Source organism: Protopterus annectens, chromosome 3.part0 (genome assembly GCF_019279795.1).
Source record: "Protopterus annectens isolate FY-2018-M chromosome 3.part0, PAN1.0, whole genome shotgun sequence".
NCBI lineage: Eukaryota > Metazoa > Chordata > Ceratodontiformes > Protopteridae > Protopterus > Protopterus annectens.
The window spans coordinates 1,762,843,983-1,762,862,087 of NC_056731.1; positions in this window are offsets into that span (position 1 = coordinate 1,762,843,983).

Below are 18,105 nucleotides of genomic sequence, written 5' to 3' on the forward strand. Positions count from 1 at the left end.
CATGTGAACTTTCGTGTTTTTGAACTTTTGGTTTTGTGGTGTCGGTTATCTCATTGTTGGTGCTTCTGCATGTCGGTGTTTTCAGGTAGACCCATATATACATACATATATATATATATATATATATATATATATATATATATATATATATATATACATATATATATATATATATATATATATATATATATATATATATATATATATATATATATATACACACACATAGACATAGACATTCATACAAACATCTACATCTACATATATAAATACATTTTCCCTACTGTTGAATGTCTGTGCTGCATGATATGTTTGAGAAGACATCACATTTAAATACAGCTCAAATGGCTTAGTTGTAAATCACTGTGGCTATAGTATACTGTGTCTTGGGTTTGAGACTTGTAAGAGCTGATTATTTTGTTTCTGGGCAGAACAAGGGCTGTTGGATCCAGTGTGATTTAAGCAGTTGGAAGAGTGTTTACTCAGGTTTGCATGGTGGTAAGCAGTGATAAGTTCCAGTTAAATAAACTTACAGACAGTTTGCCTGACAGTGCTTAATCTGTGCAGCCATTGCTTACCGCCACACAAACAGGCTTAAACCCACTTACTGCTGCTTAAAAGAGCTTACTCCCACTCATCCTCATGCTAATTTCTTTAAAAAAAAAGAAAGGGGTGATAGGAAAGTGGTGAAAAAGGGGACAAGCAGAGGGAAAAACAATAGGGAAAGTAGCTAGGGATGTGCAGTATGGGTGTAGGGAAGGTCCATAGCTGTCCATTTCTTCTACAGCAACAGCTGTGCATATATACTGAATTTGGAGGTAGATTTGGGCACTCAAACTCCTGAGAGAGGATGGAAATAGTGGGCTTGAGGTTCCTACCCATAGGCAGTCACCACTGCACCTTCACAGCCCTGAAGGTGACTGTGCTGGGGGCTGACCAGGAGGGGCAGGCTGACCCTCTAAATGTGCCACTCAGCCTTCAAGCTGGCATAGCAGATCTCCAAACTCCCTTCAGAGCTTGCTACGCACCAATCCCTGGACCTGACTTCGGGTGACAGGATCCTGTCCACACCTGCTCCAAGGGGTGGAGACGATCCCCACCCCCTAAGGCAGTTCCACCCGAAAGTGGTGCAGGAATAGCAGATAAGGAGATACCAGGGTGAGACATAGGCATGCTGGGGCCCGGTGCCACGGCCAGATGAGGTGGAAGAGGTGGGTCCATTGGGTCCGGCCTTCCCATACATGCTATGGTGTTGCATTTTTAAAACATATGTGAGTTAGTAATAAACACAATCCAGGATTAGTTATAACAGCATGCATAGATATTCCCATTAACCCAAAACACCAGATTTGGAACAGTTGCATAGCAAAGAGAACACATGCATATATGGAACCACAGTGGCCATTGCAATGGCATTCAGGTTACATTGATAGCAACAGGCTACCAATGATAGTATTTCAACATGGAACATTAATGGAAACACATTTCAATATTTATAGAACAATAGGACATATTTCCCAAAAGTAGGTTTGGTATAAACATACCCATTGATTTGTGTATTTAGATTATTGTTGCAGATATGGTGGGTGGGGGGGAGAGATGTCAATTAACAACTTATATATATTTGTATTACTCACAACTTTAATGATCATTGCTCTAATCATTAAGGTACAGATGTTATTACAATACCCTATGGCCTTGGTTTGTGCAGTGGTCTGTTTGTACACAGTGTATACTTCAACTGTCTTATAGCTAAATTCTTACATCTCTTACCTGGTAGACCTGTGGAGGGAATGTTTGTTAATACTACCTGACTGTTTTTACACATATTCCCAGATTCAAAGTTAATATTATGCACATACCTCTCAATCTCTTAATATACACACTCTGGACAAAGGTTTACAACATGGGAGTACAAATAAGGACATGTTTTGAATATTGCTGTCATAAACTTGGAGAGTTGCATGAGTGACAGGATTTGTTTTAATATACATTTTCTGAAGGTTTTGAAGTCTGAAAATCAAATGTTGGTCATTATTTCATGACTACAATTCTGAGATCATCCTACTTATTTGTGAGGGGGACAGAGGAATAGGCAGAAAATATGGGCCAATTATCTGAACATTCTGAAAAATCTGTACAGTTGAGAGGTATGATTATGCATACAGCTTACTACCACTCCCAGGATTTGAACCATGGCTGTGTCTGCTTAAAATATAATTTAAATTACAGTAGAGTATGCTATTTAGATATTGCTGTCTATCTCTTCAGTGTTTTCAGTCTACGTCTTTATGGGTCGTACAATCTAATCTTGTACTTAGAACAGTCCTATACAGACATTCCTAGACATTTTTTTATGTAACACAGTGTGGGTCACAGTGGTTAATACAACATTACTATTCAGAGAATGCAACAATAAATGCCATACAATAACAGAGTAAACACAACCAGTCCAGGATTTAAAGCTTTATTGCCAGGTAGATGCAGTTTTATTTAAATATGACCTATATGGGACTATTACTGTCATATTGTCTGGTTTATTCAGTACAACCCATACAACAGTTTTTATACTGACAGAAGTCTTTCTACTACTTTATATTTATTTGGTATGACTACTACAAGCAGGATTGATACTCACCAGCCTCGTGACATAACCTTTGCAGTCTACTTGCATGGGCTTACTGATTCACAGCCCACTCAGCTGCAGCTATAAAGGAAATAGAGACATATTTAGGCATACCTATCCATCACATACACATGCTGGACTTTAATAAACAGTAATGGTATGACTACTTACACACTGCTGGGACATCACCCCTCTGTCTTGCTTCTTGGACCCACTCATCCAAATGGCTCCCTCTTTCTCCACTTCAAGTCAACAAAGTGGTGCCTGACCTGCTCACCAGTCTGAGGGATACCAGTGGCACTGGTGAGATCATGAGTGAGATGGTCCCAGGCTTCCACTTTATATTGGGAGTCCTGGTACTGGCCCAGCAGCAGCCTCTCATCATTGTTTTTTACCAGGAATCCTACTATGACCTTGGACTCCTGTATGCCCCAGGGCTGTGCCCAGAAGGGCAGTCCCTCTCCAACTTCTGCCATCCTGCCTACAGTGGGAAGTTGCAACCAGTTATGAGCTGTATTCCCACCTGTGGGGTTTAAATACGGCCGATTTCCCACCCTTTGCCATGATTGGACAGATTTGAATATGCTGAACTAAGCTAAGCTATGGGCAAACCCACTTGGCTAAGGCTGGAATTGCTTAAAGAGACAGGTTCAGCACTGTTTGCCAATGGGCAAATCCACTTAGCTGGGCTAATCATTGCTTAGCAGTCATATTTACACAATGCTTACACCAATAAGCAGAGCTGTGCAATGCTTAGCATTGCTTATTTTTCATTTTATGGACCATCTGCTGTAAGGCATTGATTCATCATTCATTACATATTATAAATTTGTTTACTGTCCGTGACATCCCCAATGTGCTTTCATTACATTTATTCATGTGTGACTATACTGTATGAGGCACTTATGTTTATATGGGGATTTCACAACTTTATTAAACTGACACCTCACATCTGGACCTAATGCAGTACTCCAGTTAACAAATATATGTTATTTAGTAGGTAATACTAAAAAAATTTATGTACTGCTTTCACATGTAAAATGTGAATTAGTTACAGTGGGGATCAAACCTGGAATGGCTGCTCACAAGGATACGCTCTAACTACTACATTATTGCAATACTGTTTATGTTGGATATATCTTGCTGTTTAATGTCTTGTGCTGTTTAAGCTGGACTTAGCATAGCTAAGCAATGGGCACACCCATGCAGCTACGCTTAAACTTTATCGGATTTATAAAAAAAAAAGTTTTGTTGCGTTATTTAATATATACCCTTCAGAATATCCCTGCTAATGCTAAACCTGCTATTTTATCAACGTTCTGCTTTGTGGGACAATTGTCCCTTTTGGTTTTGTCCACATTCCTTACTCTGACAGGTTGGGAGATGTGCGCTATGTGCTTATGCTACCTGTGTTATCCTAATAACTTTTGGCTCGGTAGCATACCTCTCAACCTCTTAGAGCAAAATATCTGGACAAAGCCTACAATGATGGGCGGACAAATAGGGACAGATTTTAAATATTGCTCTAATAAACTTAAAAAAATTGAGAGAATAATAGGTTTTACATTAGCATGAATTTTCTGACGGATGTGTGGAGCCTTAAACTCAAATGTTTTGTCATTATTTAATGACTTCAATCTTCAGCTAGTTGCCAAAAAGGTCCACATTTTAGGGTGAACACACCAAAAATATGAGGCAAACATCTGGGCATTCTGCGAAAATCTGTACAGTTGAGAGGTATGCTTGGTAGAGACGATTGTCCCTTTTGCCTTTGACCACATATTTTTTGTTTTCCTGGTGGGTTGGTGGTGTTATGAGTGTTCTCGCTCAATTCTAATTGCCAAAAGGCAATTCTGGAGTGCAGGGGGCATGTGTATTTTGAGAGATCTGCTCTCATATACCCCCTCTGCACTCATACATGGAACCATGTCAGTTTTAGAGCATGGTAGTGTGCCTTCATAAATATGCATGGCTCACTGCAATGCTTAAAAGTAATGGTCCCTGCCATGCAGGAATAATTTATTCCTACATGGCTGCTTGCTGAATCCTGTCTAAAGTGTATTTTTCTGTGTAACTGTAGATCCAACAAGATGGTTTATCTGGCAGGCTGTAAACAGTACTCATCTTTTCAAACTGGGAAGACTGAAAGGTCACTCAATGAGAGGATATATGAGCATTTGAGAGTAATAAAGAAAAACGATACTAGAAATGTCTTGTGAAGGCATATACAGGCTAATGAAGGGCATGAATTTTGTTTTTTTTTATTATTATGTGAAGCAATCGGATAATAGAGGGGGGGACATGGAAAATGCGACTTGAGGGCAAAGAGGCCGAGGTTTAGATTAAGACCGAAGCCGCCGGTCCCAATGGCATCAATTATTCTATTTCCCTCTCCTGCTTTTTAAAACTAAGGGCTTTAACATATTAGGTCAATGTTTATTAGTGTATATATTTTTCTTTTTGGTGTTGTTTGACTTTTTTTGATTATGTGGTGTTCACTTTGTACTGCTTAACAGTACTGGATACATGTTTATTATATTTTTATATATTTTTTATAAGTGTATAAACAACTCTTTTAAGTGTTCTGTTGCTTTAAAGGAAGAGCAGCCTTTTGGGTGATTACTGTTACTCTGATGAAGTTCCTTTTATTTTGGGATGAAAACGCTTTGTGTAACAGTTGAATGCTTTTGCTTTCATTAAAGTCTTTTAGTTTGTTCGTATTGTCTGCAGTTTTTAATTCTGATTGTTTATTTTTTACCATGGCCGTTCATTGGTATATAGAGTATTTCCACTCATACATCACCTTTGTTTCTATTTTTTTGGTTATTGGTTTGGTCTTTTTTGTTTCATCTGAAAGATATCAGTCATCGCCTCCATGATCTGTTCCCAAAAACTGTCTGCTGGTTGTAGTGGTCAACATCTCCTCGGCAGTGCAGCAGGGATGATTACACATGCAGGTCCAGGTCCATCCTCATTTTCTCTATCGTGGTCATCAACATTATTGGAATCAGAGTACTTGGGCAGTGGTCTGGCATGTGATTGTCTCTGACATCTGATAGGAGAACAGCCATGGGTTCCCATCCTTTGTCAAGGTGAATCACATAACAAGAAAAAAGTACATAATATACATTTGCGCATCTACATTTCAAAACAGGTGCTACATTGTTTGACCACTGTGAAATTGACAACATAACACAAGTACTGTGGTCTGTAGTATGCCATACTACATTGGCAATCAGACTGAGAAGATATCACTAATTCCATGTTTTCTATGTCACATGTGTGCCTTGAAAATTTATGTTGATGTGTGAATATGTGAATCACTCACATCTGTAACCCAGGTGTCTGTACAAGCAATGAGTCATGTGAACAGCCACCAAATAACCTATTTGTATTATGAAGATATAGCAAAATGAAAAATCAGTGGGAAATATAAAACTATATGCAATTGAGGTGAGCAATGTAACAAGACCATTGGCTGACATAGCAACATCAAATATTTGGAATGCAACACACCATAGGACAATTGGACAATAATAAACACAGTGACAGGATGTGGTATCTAAAACCTGAGGTGATTATGTACAAACAGCACTGACCTTATACTAATGTATCAATATCCTTCATACATTTTTCTGCAATCCCTGTGTAGGAACTGCAAAATGTGTACATTGCAGTGTTGATCAGTGATTATGTAGCAGGCAGATATAAATGAAGAAAAGGAGTGGCTATGTGCTCAACAATTCCTAAGTATAGAATACAAGTGTACCACAATCAAAGCATTATCAGGGTTATAGCCAGACGCTCTAGCCATGTTGAACTTAAGTATATACCAAACATAATCCACCACCAACAGTTCAAAGACTAAGACAGCAAACACCAATTCAACATGTAAATAGCCAAACCTACAACTATGCTACCACAGCAGTAAAATACAATTAACTTATATATAAAACATAGCAGTCAAAAGCACTGTTAAAGTTACATGACTATCATGTAGGTTGTGACATGCAATTAGCAACATTGTCCTCAGCAAGCATACCCTGCTCCTAACTCAAATGTAAACTTTTTTATGTACTATATATTGGTAAGCACAGGAAATTTATGACTCTTGCAGTTACCTTGCAGATGCATTCTGGGTAATATTGTATTAATAATAGAAGGTACTCCTCTAACAATGTTGTGATTTATTCTAGGTAAAATAATGTGAAAATGTACAATGAAAAAGCCAAAAAAACAAATCCAAACCACAGTCTGGAAGGAGAATCGAATGAAAACGCTCTCTAATAGGAAACTACCCTAGCGTACTGTGAAAATGTATAAAACATACCTTTCTCTCTCCACTGCTCATCCAGCCTGGACATCCACTTGATGCACAATGCATGATTACTAGCTCTGTCTTCATCAACTGCAAAAGGTGCAAAGCATATATGAATGGCAAAGACTAGGTGTGTATAGAATAACCATAAAATTCAGTGAGCAGCACATGTTTTCTATCCTTTACAGTGAATAACATTACAGATTCTGTATACTCATTTATTTGCTTTGTCACACACAATACTTTACACATTGGAAGATAATAACCACAGAATAGAAGACCTGTGATTCAAACTTCTGACTCTCAGCTATGTTTACACTAGGACCCTAAAGCTTTCCTTAATGAGCTAATTCATCTTGGCTATGGCTTCATGGAGTAACTGCAGTTTAACAACTCAAAGGATGACAGTGCAGGGAAGGAGTAATAACATTGATCAGGTCTCCCACATTGCAAGATTGTTACACACACAGTCCAGCGTTCCCTATGCTATATGTTCCCTTGCTTAAGAAATATATATACTTCTTAAGCAAGACATGCAAGCCTGACTGCATGTCAGCTCATTGGTCATAAAAAATACACTACTGTAATATTTCATAACTCAGATTATGGGGCATTTTAATAGAACACATAGCTGTTCTTAGCAGACACATACACAAGACTTCTTCTCATGCCTCTCAACTGTACAGATTTTCACATAATGTCCAGATTTTTGCTTCATATTTTTTTATCTGTTTTTCATAAAATTGTGGTTTTCTGGCAAACTAGTGGCAGATCATAAAGACTAAAGTTAGAAAATGACAAACATTTGAGTTTCAGACTTCATAACCTTTAGAACATTCATGCTAATGTGAAACCTGTTATTCTATCAACTTTCTAAGTTTGTTAGAGCAATATTTAAAACTTTGTTCCAGTTTTCAGGCATTTGCTCCACTTTTATTTATGGCTTTGTCCAGATTACTTGCTTAACAGGTATGGTTCCTGTTCATCACATACATCAACATGTAGGTTAGATAGGAGGGCAAAAATATCTAACTAGAATTTATTGTTGCATACCAAATAATACATCACAGATGCCCCTGATATTCAATGATGTTTCTAATTTAAAATCAAAATGTATATCTCACTTTTACTCCCTCCAAATAACGCTAGGAGAAAGGTGATGAATTGCACTTAAGAAATAATGACAGAGGTATACAGTACCTTAACTTTGACAAGTACATACTATTTCACATTCCTGTATACTGCCACTATCATTAATAGTCATAACATATAAAATATGTATCTGACTGTCAATGATTATTTCTGAATTAATCCCTGATTATGTTGAGTTGTATCCCTGATTGGTTGAGAGCTGTGTTCCAAGTGTACAGGTGAAATATCCCTCTATGGTCAAAGCCTTACACATAAAGCTATAGTAACATAGCTGCTGTTGCCAGAAAAATATGGATAACAGAGATATTCATAGTAAACTGACAAATAAATGCTACAGGAGTAAGCACGTACAAATGAACTATAAACATGAACAAGCTGTTATCTATACATACATTTTCAAAACATTTACACAGACAGATAAAATTGAATGAAAGCTATCCCCTACATGGATTTTACCCATATTTTCTATAGGCTTCTTGCTTAACAGGTTGAGCTAAGACACAGCACAATACCTTTCCTGATAACAACTCATAAAACTACTGTTGGAATTGAGTTTCCATATCTTTACTGATAACAGAAGAAAGCACACCCATCTGACACCTAAACACTATAGGCCTTCATGCTCCACACTCACTCTAAATGTGTAACAGCCAAATAGCATTAAGTTTTACAATGTGCAACATCTGCTAGACATGCCGATCTGCAGTGGTCTTACACTAATGACTACAACAAACAGTCATTTAACAATATTGTGCATTTGCTAAAGCAGAGTTGATTAATGGAGGGCTGTATGAGTCAGTATTCATGCACATAGAAGTCTACTGTGTAATGGTCTTGGGAATATTACGGATAATGGAGAAATGCATAGTCATCCATGGCCTATACACTATGGTGTCAATGAAACATGGCCATGCTGGATGTTTAAAATGATGTACTGTATAAGCTGAAAAACAAACAGGTCTTATGTTCAATAGTATGTACACCAAAAGCAATATTAAAGAAATAACCATTGTGAGAATCTAGCCTTAGTGATTAATCAGATGATCTATGTGTGAGAACAGCTAAGTAATGATTTTAAAAGAAATATTTATGGCATGTGGTTCACAGTTATATGTGTGATTTCCATAGGAATGTACAAACACACTGGGGATGATGACACTTATTGTAGGTATCTGCTGACTGTCTCTACACATTGGTGACCCTCTGGTGAAGATTCTCAGCATCTCCCTATTGCACGGTGGTGAACCCACACTCCAATCTGGTAAATGCCAGTGTGATAGCAGTGATGAATTGCAATCCAGTTCCAGATGTCGATCATAGCAAAGTTCCATGGCCTTGCTCTCATGCGATGCTCCACTCCAGCATAGATGGTCAGCATCTGGGTGGTCTCCTCCTCTGCCCAATTCAGTATCCAGACATGCCAAAGCCTCCTTGCAGTAGCCATACTTATCATGATTTTTCAGATAACAAACTTCCAAAAATTGTTCACTGAGTTTCCACTCAGTTCACAGATAGCAATGGTCTGATCTGTAAAAGTACCAAAATCACATTTTAAAAGTAGCGCTTATAGGAGTGTGTCAGATCATTCCAGGATAATGCGCACATGCTGCACATGGTTCCGTTTAACAATACATACTGGGTGTTTGTGCGGTGCACCTTCTTGTTTTTGCAAGTTATTCGCTATTGCACAGAATTTCCAGAACTTGCATGAACATGCACAAATGGGATGGCAAAACCTGGAATGTTAATGAATTTCATTAATTCTGTATGGTTCTCGGCTGGAGCGCCTTCTGTGTGGAGTCTGCATGTCCTCCCCATGGTTGAATGATGCTAAAGACATGCAGGTAGAGTGAGCATGAATGGACGTGCCTTCGTTGAAGGTTGGGCATCGGGCTGGCAACTCGGCACCGTAAAAATCTACTGCCAATCATGAGCGGACCGGTGTTCCACTGTGGCGACCCCTAACTGGGAAAAGCTGAAAGACAAATGGGACTTAAGCTGTGTGCACATAGCTGATCTTACTTACAGGTATACGTGACTTACAGGAAGCTTCAAAATTAATGTGTTAGCTGCTGGCATTGCTGTGGTGAGATATATCTTTCTCCTTATAGACATATGGTATAGTTACTACTTAGAAATGTATTAGTACCTGCTTACATTGATATGTTTAGGAAAATTTGTCTGCATTACCAAATGTGTGTGACTTACTAGAGGGGTGTAGGATTGATCTGTACTCATGCAGGTGGGTACATCTGCCTCACTAACAAGTGGGAATTCTACATATGCAGTTGTATAGACAAATGTAATGAGCCCCAGTGAACAATACATAAGGACGCACTAACACAACATCCATATATACTGCTGGTGACCCCCATACATTCTGTTCATGGGTTCATAGGTTCATAGGTAGGTACTAGGCTATCGGTCCAAGGGCCTACGTAAGCCTAGCCAACAAGGTTCCCTGGCTTACACAACCCAAGAAAGTTATTTTCCTGTGCCACTGTTGAGCAGATACACAGAAGTGATCCCCAGGGTGTATTTCCTATTTCCCATCCACTCATCAAGATTTTTCTTGAAGAGTGCTAATGAAGAACTTTGCTTGACATAGATGGGTAGCCTGTTCCAGAGTATGGGAAGTCTCTGGGACAGGAATCTATCTCTCCAGCATGTCCTGTTTATTGTGGCGACAAGGTTTAGGTCCCTAGAGCATGTAGCTCAGAGGGATTGGGATTTCTTTAGGTGCAGCATGTCCAACAGCTCTGGGTTTGACATAGCTTTATATGTTAGGCAGAGATCACCTCAGAGTAGGTGATATGCTACGGAGTAAAGCTGGAGTTTTTTGAAGCATTCAGTGTAGGGCATTTGTTTGAAGCCAGTAATCCTCTTTGTGAGGTACTTCTGTGGCCTTTCCAGCTACTGCAGATGTCTTGTGAGGTACATTCCAAAAGGGACGTTGTACTCTATAATGGGTCTAATGAGTGTCGAGTAAAGGGGAACAATGACCTCTTTTTTCCTGGATGAGAACCCTTTTTATGATGAGGTGTGCCACATAGAAGGACTTCCTGACTACTGTGGCGATGTGACTATCAAATAGTGGTATACTTACAGAAATCAATGTGGTCTAAGAATATCTGTATGTCACATTTTCATTGATTTTGGAATGGATATTCATTGATGCTTAGTACTGTTTTTCCCACATCCAGGGCTTTGGTGACATTCTCAATGAAATCCACTAGGTTTAATAAGCAAGATCTCCCCTTGACAAAATTAACTGAGTCAGATAAAGGGTTTGAAGGTCACCTATGTTCTTGTGGATAAGGTCCATGATGATTCTTTCCATGGCCTTGCAGATAAGTCTGGTTAGGCTTATGGGTCAATAGTTCCCATGGTCAATTGATGGACCCCCTTTGTGCAAGGCGATTACTGTTGCTGTTCTCCACTCTGCCAGTTCTCAGTCTATGGTTAAAGGCAGCTTGTTTTCCACAGGTTTTCTTTATAGCCTCATGTTGCATACCATTGACAGTACATGTCATTATTAGGCAGTATCTCATAAACTATGGTTGTGTCTGGCAGCCAGCCAACATTATTAGTTTATGCATATGTTAAGATGAGTATGTTAATGTTTTATACATTCAGCTTGCACTGATTGTCTGGCATAATGGTGCTGTGGTTGACTTTCTACTGTTATGATAACCACTGTAATGGTTTCAAATTCCACATACAACCTTTACAGATATCACAAGTTATAATGTTACTCCATGTGTTACATATTCAACATTTCATATCACATGCATGATTTTATATGTCACAATACTATATGGACAGGGATTATTTTATATATTTTTGCAGTGCACATGACTGCAGAGAATGTCATTTGACATATGCTGTTGACACAATCATGTCCATATGTGAATCCAGGTCTAGTTCATATAATTGAAATTTATTATTTTTATTTATTTATTTTATTTATTTTGCATTTGTTAACTGAGAAAGTCTGACTGGATACATGTCCATTTTCAGCAGAGGCCCAGGGAGAAAAGCTTCAGTTGACAAGTAACTAGGTATACATATAACAAGACAAGGCACACAAACAACATCAGCACATAGTAAACATGCATTGAGATGCAGCTATACATGAAACAATTACATAAATTGAAATAATAGCATATATTGAGATACAGTTCTACAGGAAATATCAGTTATTTTAGGTTTATTATACAGTATAAGCCATATTAGGATATATCAGGATACATGAAGAGTCTTAGGTATATTTCCTGGCTAGTTAACATGGTAGAGATTAGTATCAATAGCAGGGTAGTTGAAGGTAGGTAAACAATGTCATTGGCAGGGTAAGTGACGAGGAAGCAGGTTTAGCCAGGGGACAAGCAGGGACAGATCCAGTGATCCATTAAGTGTGACTTAATAGCTTTTTTAAAAGCTGCATGAGAGGATTCAAGCATAAAGGCTGATGGCAGAGCATTCCATGATTTAGCAACAAGAGTAGAAAATAAAGAATCCCCAGCTGAGTTATTTGCTTTGGGGGCCTTATGTAAAGGCTTGCCACTTGATCTGAGAGGTCTTGAGGTGGTTTGAGGTATCATTATGTTTTATTTTTAGTGATGGTAGCCTGTCTGGTTGATTTAGAATCTTATGAGCAAATACAAGTTGGTTGTAGTGGAGGAGGTGGGGAAATTCCAGTCAGCTGAGCTGTTTGAGAGAAAGACAGTGATGGGTTCAATTGGCTGAAGTGGTGGCTAATCTTGCAACTTTATTATAGCATGCAGAAAGTTTGTTTAATTCAGACTTGGATAGGTTAGTTAAGATGGGGGATGCATCCAACAGAGCTGAAAGGAGATTAGAGTGAGCAATGGTAGCTTTGGCAGTGTGGGATAGGAAGGATTGATTCCTGTAAAGGCAACCCAGTTTCTTACATGTATTTTTAATTATCTGATTTACATGCAGGTCATATTTTAGGTTGTTATCAGTTTTCACTCCCAGCAGTTTAGTATGGAAGTCGGGGGCAATTAATGTACCATTGCTGGAAGTGATACTAAAGGATGGAAGTGGCTTGATGTTACGGGTGGGGGTAAACAGTAACAACTTGTTTTTTTTTAGAGTTTAATGTTAGGCAGTTGTTAATGAGCCAGTCTTCAATTGAAGTAGAAGTGGTCTGGGTAATTATTTGCAGTTCAGACATTGAGGATGCAGAGCAGATAAGTGTAGAATCATCTGCATATTAGATGATATTGGCATCAGGACTGGCAGTGTTCAGGTGATTGATGAAGATGGAGAATAGCAAGGTGTCCAGAATAGAACCTTGTGGAACCCCTATGGATACTAGAAGTAGAGAGGATAGGCTTTTCTGGCATTGCTGTGTTCCCTCTAGGTAGTTTTGAAACCAGGCAAAACAGTGATTGTCTAAGGCCAGGTTTTGTGGAGAATGTAACAGTTTTGAGTTGTTAACAATGTCAACGGCCTTTGACAGGTCTAGGAAGAGTGCAGATGATAATTTACCACTATTTCTGTGAAGGTTGATGGTATTTGTAAATGTTAGTAATGCAGTAGTTGTGGTAAGGGCTGGTCTGAAACCATGTTGGGATTGAGATAGGAGTCTATTGTTGGTGAGGTATTGCATGAGTTGCTTGTGAATGCACCATTCCAAGATTTTGGCTAAGGGAGAGAGCATTGATATAGGTCTATAGCTGGATATGTCAGTGGAACTACCACCTTTGTGCAGGGGGATTACATAGGCAATTTTCCAAATAGGGGGAATAGTTGATTCAGTTAGTGATCTATTAATAAGGATTGCAACTGACACAGCTATGGCATCTGATGCAAATTGAAGGAATTCAGCTGAGAGATGATCAGTGGCTAGGGTTGTAGGTTTTAGTTTGGCCAGTAGTTTTCTGATATAATCAATTGATGCTGGTTGGAGGCTAAAAGAGAGGTCTGGTATAGGAGAGGTTGGGGGGGAAATTGGTTGTGTGGGTTGGTAGTTGGTTGGCAAGGGTTAGTTTGATTTCTGTAAAATATGTATTAAAGATTTCATATATGTCACCTGCTTGGTTGTTATTGGTAACTGTTGGGGATGGGATAGTAGTTTTGCCTGGTTGCAGTACCTTATTTATCCCTGCTCTGAATTTTTGTGGGTTTCTTTGATATTCTATTTGTAGATTCAAAAAGTAGTTTTTCTTATCCTGGTTCACTGATTTTTTTGTGCTATTCCTAAGTTCATGGTAGAGCTGCTGGTCTGTAGGGGATTTGTTTTTTCTCCAGTGATTCCAGAGTTTGTTCCTTTCTGTTATTTTTTATTTTGGATTCATTTGTTAGCCAATGTGCAATTTTTGGCTTGGATCTAATGGTCCAAGCTGGGGAATGTCTATCCAAGATAGACAGGAAGATGGCATTGAAATGCTGAACTGCCTCTTCCAGTGTTAGGTTGTAAAGTATAGCCCAGTTATAGTTTTTAAGTTCTGCATTGAACTTGATGGGGTCAAATGTTTTCTTGTTCCTGATGGTTTGCAGGACTGGCATGTGTTTATGGAGAGACTTGAGTCTTAGAATAAAAGTGGGTTGGTGGTCACTTCTATTATCGGGAAGGTCCCTGATGTATAGGGGTGAGGGGTGTTATTAATGAGGATCCAGTCTAAGATACTCTGTGTTTTACTTCTGATGTCTATTCTGGTAGTGGTATTAATTACCTGTTTGAAGTTATATAGGTTTAGGTGTTTGGTTGGGTTTATAGTGGAACAGGTGTTCCAGTCAATGTTTAAGTCTCCTATCAAATAGGTTTCCTGGGGGCTGGTTTCAGATAACCATTGCAGAATATTTTCAAGTGTGATTATATTGTTTCCAGGGATAATGTATCCACATATAATAGTTATATGTTTCCTGCTGTTGATTCTGAGTTTGGTGACTAAAATTTCAGCATTAGTAAATAAAGGGATTTCTGTAGTTATTTTTGATGTCAAAGAAGTTTTTAAAGAGTAATTGCAACCCCTCCCCCTTTTCTACCTTGGCGGTCTGCTCTATAGATGTTGTAGCCAGGTGGGAGCACTTCATTATCAGATAATGTTGGCATTGGCCAGATTTCAGTAAGGACAACAATGTCTGGTGAGTAATGTGACAATAAGGCATGAAAGTTGTGGGTCTTTTTTGCTAGGCTTCTATTGTTCAAATTTATGATCATTAGACTAGTGCTGGGTCTTTGGCATAGTTGGTGTCCCTTGTCCAGGTTGTTTTTGTTGGGAATTTGAATTTCTGTAGCTGGGCCAGGGTTTGGGTGGATGTCGCCGTGTTGTTGTAGTTGGCTATACGCTTTCAGGAGTAGTTTGGATAGTTTAATAAGTAGAAGTGTATATCTCTTTGTTAATGGTGATTTGGAACGGTCTGAGACTTGTGCGAAATATGTAAGTTTTAAGTAGAGATATTTGTTTATGGTGTGGACCCCAATGAAGTTAAAGTGGGGTGGTATTAGTGGGTATGGAGTAGGTATGGTCCCTTCAGTTTTGGAATGGTATATAGTGGTGAATTTCATAAGATATGGTAATAAGCCCCTATGAGAGCTAAGATGAGAATAGCTGTAAGAAATGTTAGAGAGAGTTTTTTGAGGAGGGGCATAGTGTGTCTGGGTGATGTGGAAGTTATTTGTGGGTGTTTGTCGGATGTGTATGAAAGGAAGGAGGTGACTGGTGAGGGTAATTAAGGTGTGGTGGTTAAGGATTGGATAGTAAGGTTAGTGGAAGTGGATTGTTTGGTATAAATGTAGAGATAGTTGGGGAGGGTGGGAATTGGGGGGCAGGGTAGGGGAGCAGAGTGAGCCCGAGTGGAGCGAGGGTAAACGGAGCGAGCTGAACCCCACCTCATGAAATCCCAGAGTCAACCAAAACCAATCAGTGATTGCCTGTGAAAGGCAAGTGCATCAGACACTGTTAATTACACAGAGAGATCAGCTATCTGACCTGTATAGCAACAACTGTACTATTCTAGCTGTACTACAGTTTTTTTGGGGGGAGAAGGTAGCACGCTTAATGCGGATTCGGTTTTCTCATGTCAGGGGCTATCTAAAGAGTGGCTCTGTAGTAGAGAAGAGTGGCTTTCTTAGTAGGGATCAAACTAATACAGTTTGAGTGCTTTATTTGCCAGTAGACTGTCTTTCTTAAGACCATAAAACCAAAATCCCACAAACCGGAAACCTAAAATACCCGACATTCACAAAATTGAAACAATGAAATCCAGACTTACCTCCTACTCAATGAAATTACAACAGTAAAAATTAATACCATTGAAACAGCACACAAAAACATTCCAACCTAAACTACATACTTGACCTCACCTACACCCCCCCACCAACCAATACATGCAAACCCAAAGAAAATCCCACTGAATATTCATGACAGTGTCTATAGCAACAACATGAATATTCATTAGAGATGCTTAAATTCAATAAAAACAACTATTTAATTTCAGCATTTCTGTTTTTTAGGGGGGGCTGCACCCCTTAACCCCCTAACTCCCCTGCACATTAAAAATAGCATCTCTGAGCTTTCACTACAGTGTGGAAATGAGGGGATTTCCTGTTCTGCTCAGCTTAGACTATCAGCATTTCAAATGTTCAGTCTTTTGAACTTTAGTATTGCATTCACATGAAACTTCGAGTTTCTGGTCTCAGTCTTATGAAAGCCGGTCTACTGACATTTTGATTATGTGAAGTAGACTCATGGGCCCCCATATTAACCTAACCATATAACTGTCTTCCAAATGATAAACAGACCTAGGGGTGACATATTTTACCACAAGAGAATACAATTATAATTGATGCTCTGCTGCAATATGGAAGTAGAGTTGTTGGACAGGTAGGGAATACTGTTTGGAGAAATGAAGTGTGGACTGACCTTACCAACATGATTAGCACTGTTGAAGGACACAGTGCATCCGGGAGGCCTGTCATCAATGGTGCCCTGACATGACCATTTGTGCAGCCAACAAGTTATGTTGGTACCACAGTTCAAGGGATGCAACCATTTGTGGCCCATCATTAATATCCCCAGATGACCAGATACAGTTTCTGTCATCACTATTTACAACAAGTAGTGATTGACATATACTGTAGGGTGGGATAAAAGCAGGTGCACTGAGCTGCACATGTAAGTGGCACTTTGCTGAGCATTATTGCATATAAAGTAACTGAGTAAAGATTGTTGTTGTATGCATATGCCTTTGCCTCTCACAACATCCCAGACCCCACCTAAGGAATCATACCTATGCTATTACTCACCTTCTCCTCTTGCTAACTCAGTGTGGGGACATCCACCCCAACCCTGGTCCAAACTACCTGCCAAACCCAAATTCAAATGCAAAACACCATCAACTACAATTAACCACAATAAATATATGCAGTATTTGTAATACAATTACTGAATTTCATGCCTGGCTAACTACTCACACCCCAAGCATTGTCGCAGTAACTGAAACATGGCTAAAAACTGCATATTTCAGACACTGAAATTCTTAAACCAGGCTACAACATAATGTGCTTCAATAGACTCAATAGAAAGGGATGCAGTGTTGCATTAATCTATCAAAACTCCCTAAACATCACATCCTACCCCAAACTAGTCTCTACCTTTGGACATTTAGAAGTTGTCCTAACATATCTTCATATTAAATCAAAAAAAGTATTGCAGTAGTTTATATCCCCCAGGCAACAATATTCCCACTCTAGAGGAATTCCTATCCTGGATAAACCAGAATATATCAAATTAAACTATAATCCTAGGAGACACAAATATAAACTGGCAAAATCTAACCTCCAAGTCTCCAGCCAATAGTATAAATCTACATGGCTTTATTCAGCTTATCACAACTCCTACCCATAGCCTATCCACAGGATCAGAATCTACCTTAGACTGGATATTAGTTACCCACCCTCACAATTACTCAAACTTTGCCACCTTACCCAATATACTAAGTGACAATCTCCCAGCATACACCCACAGGACCCATCCTC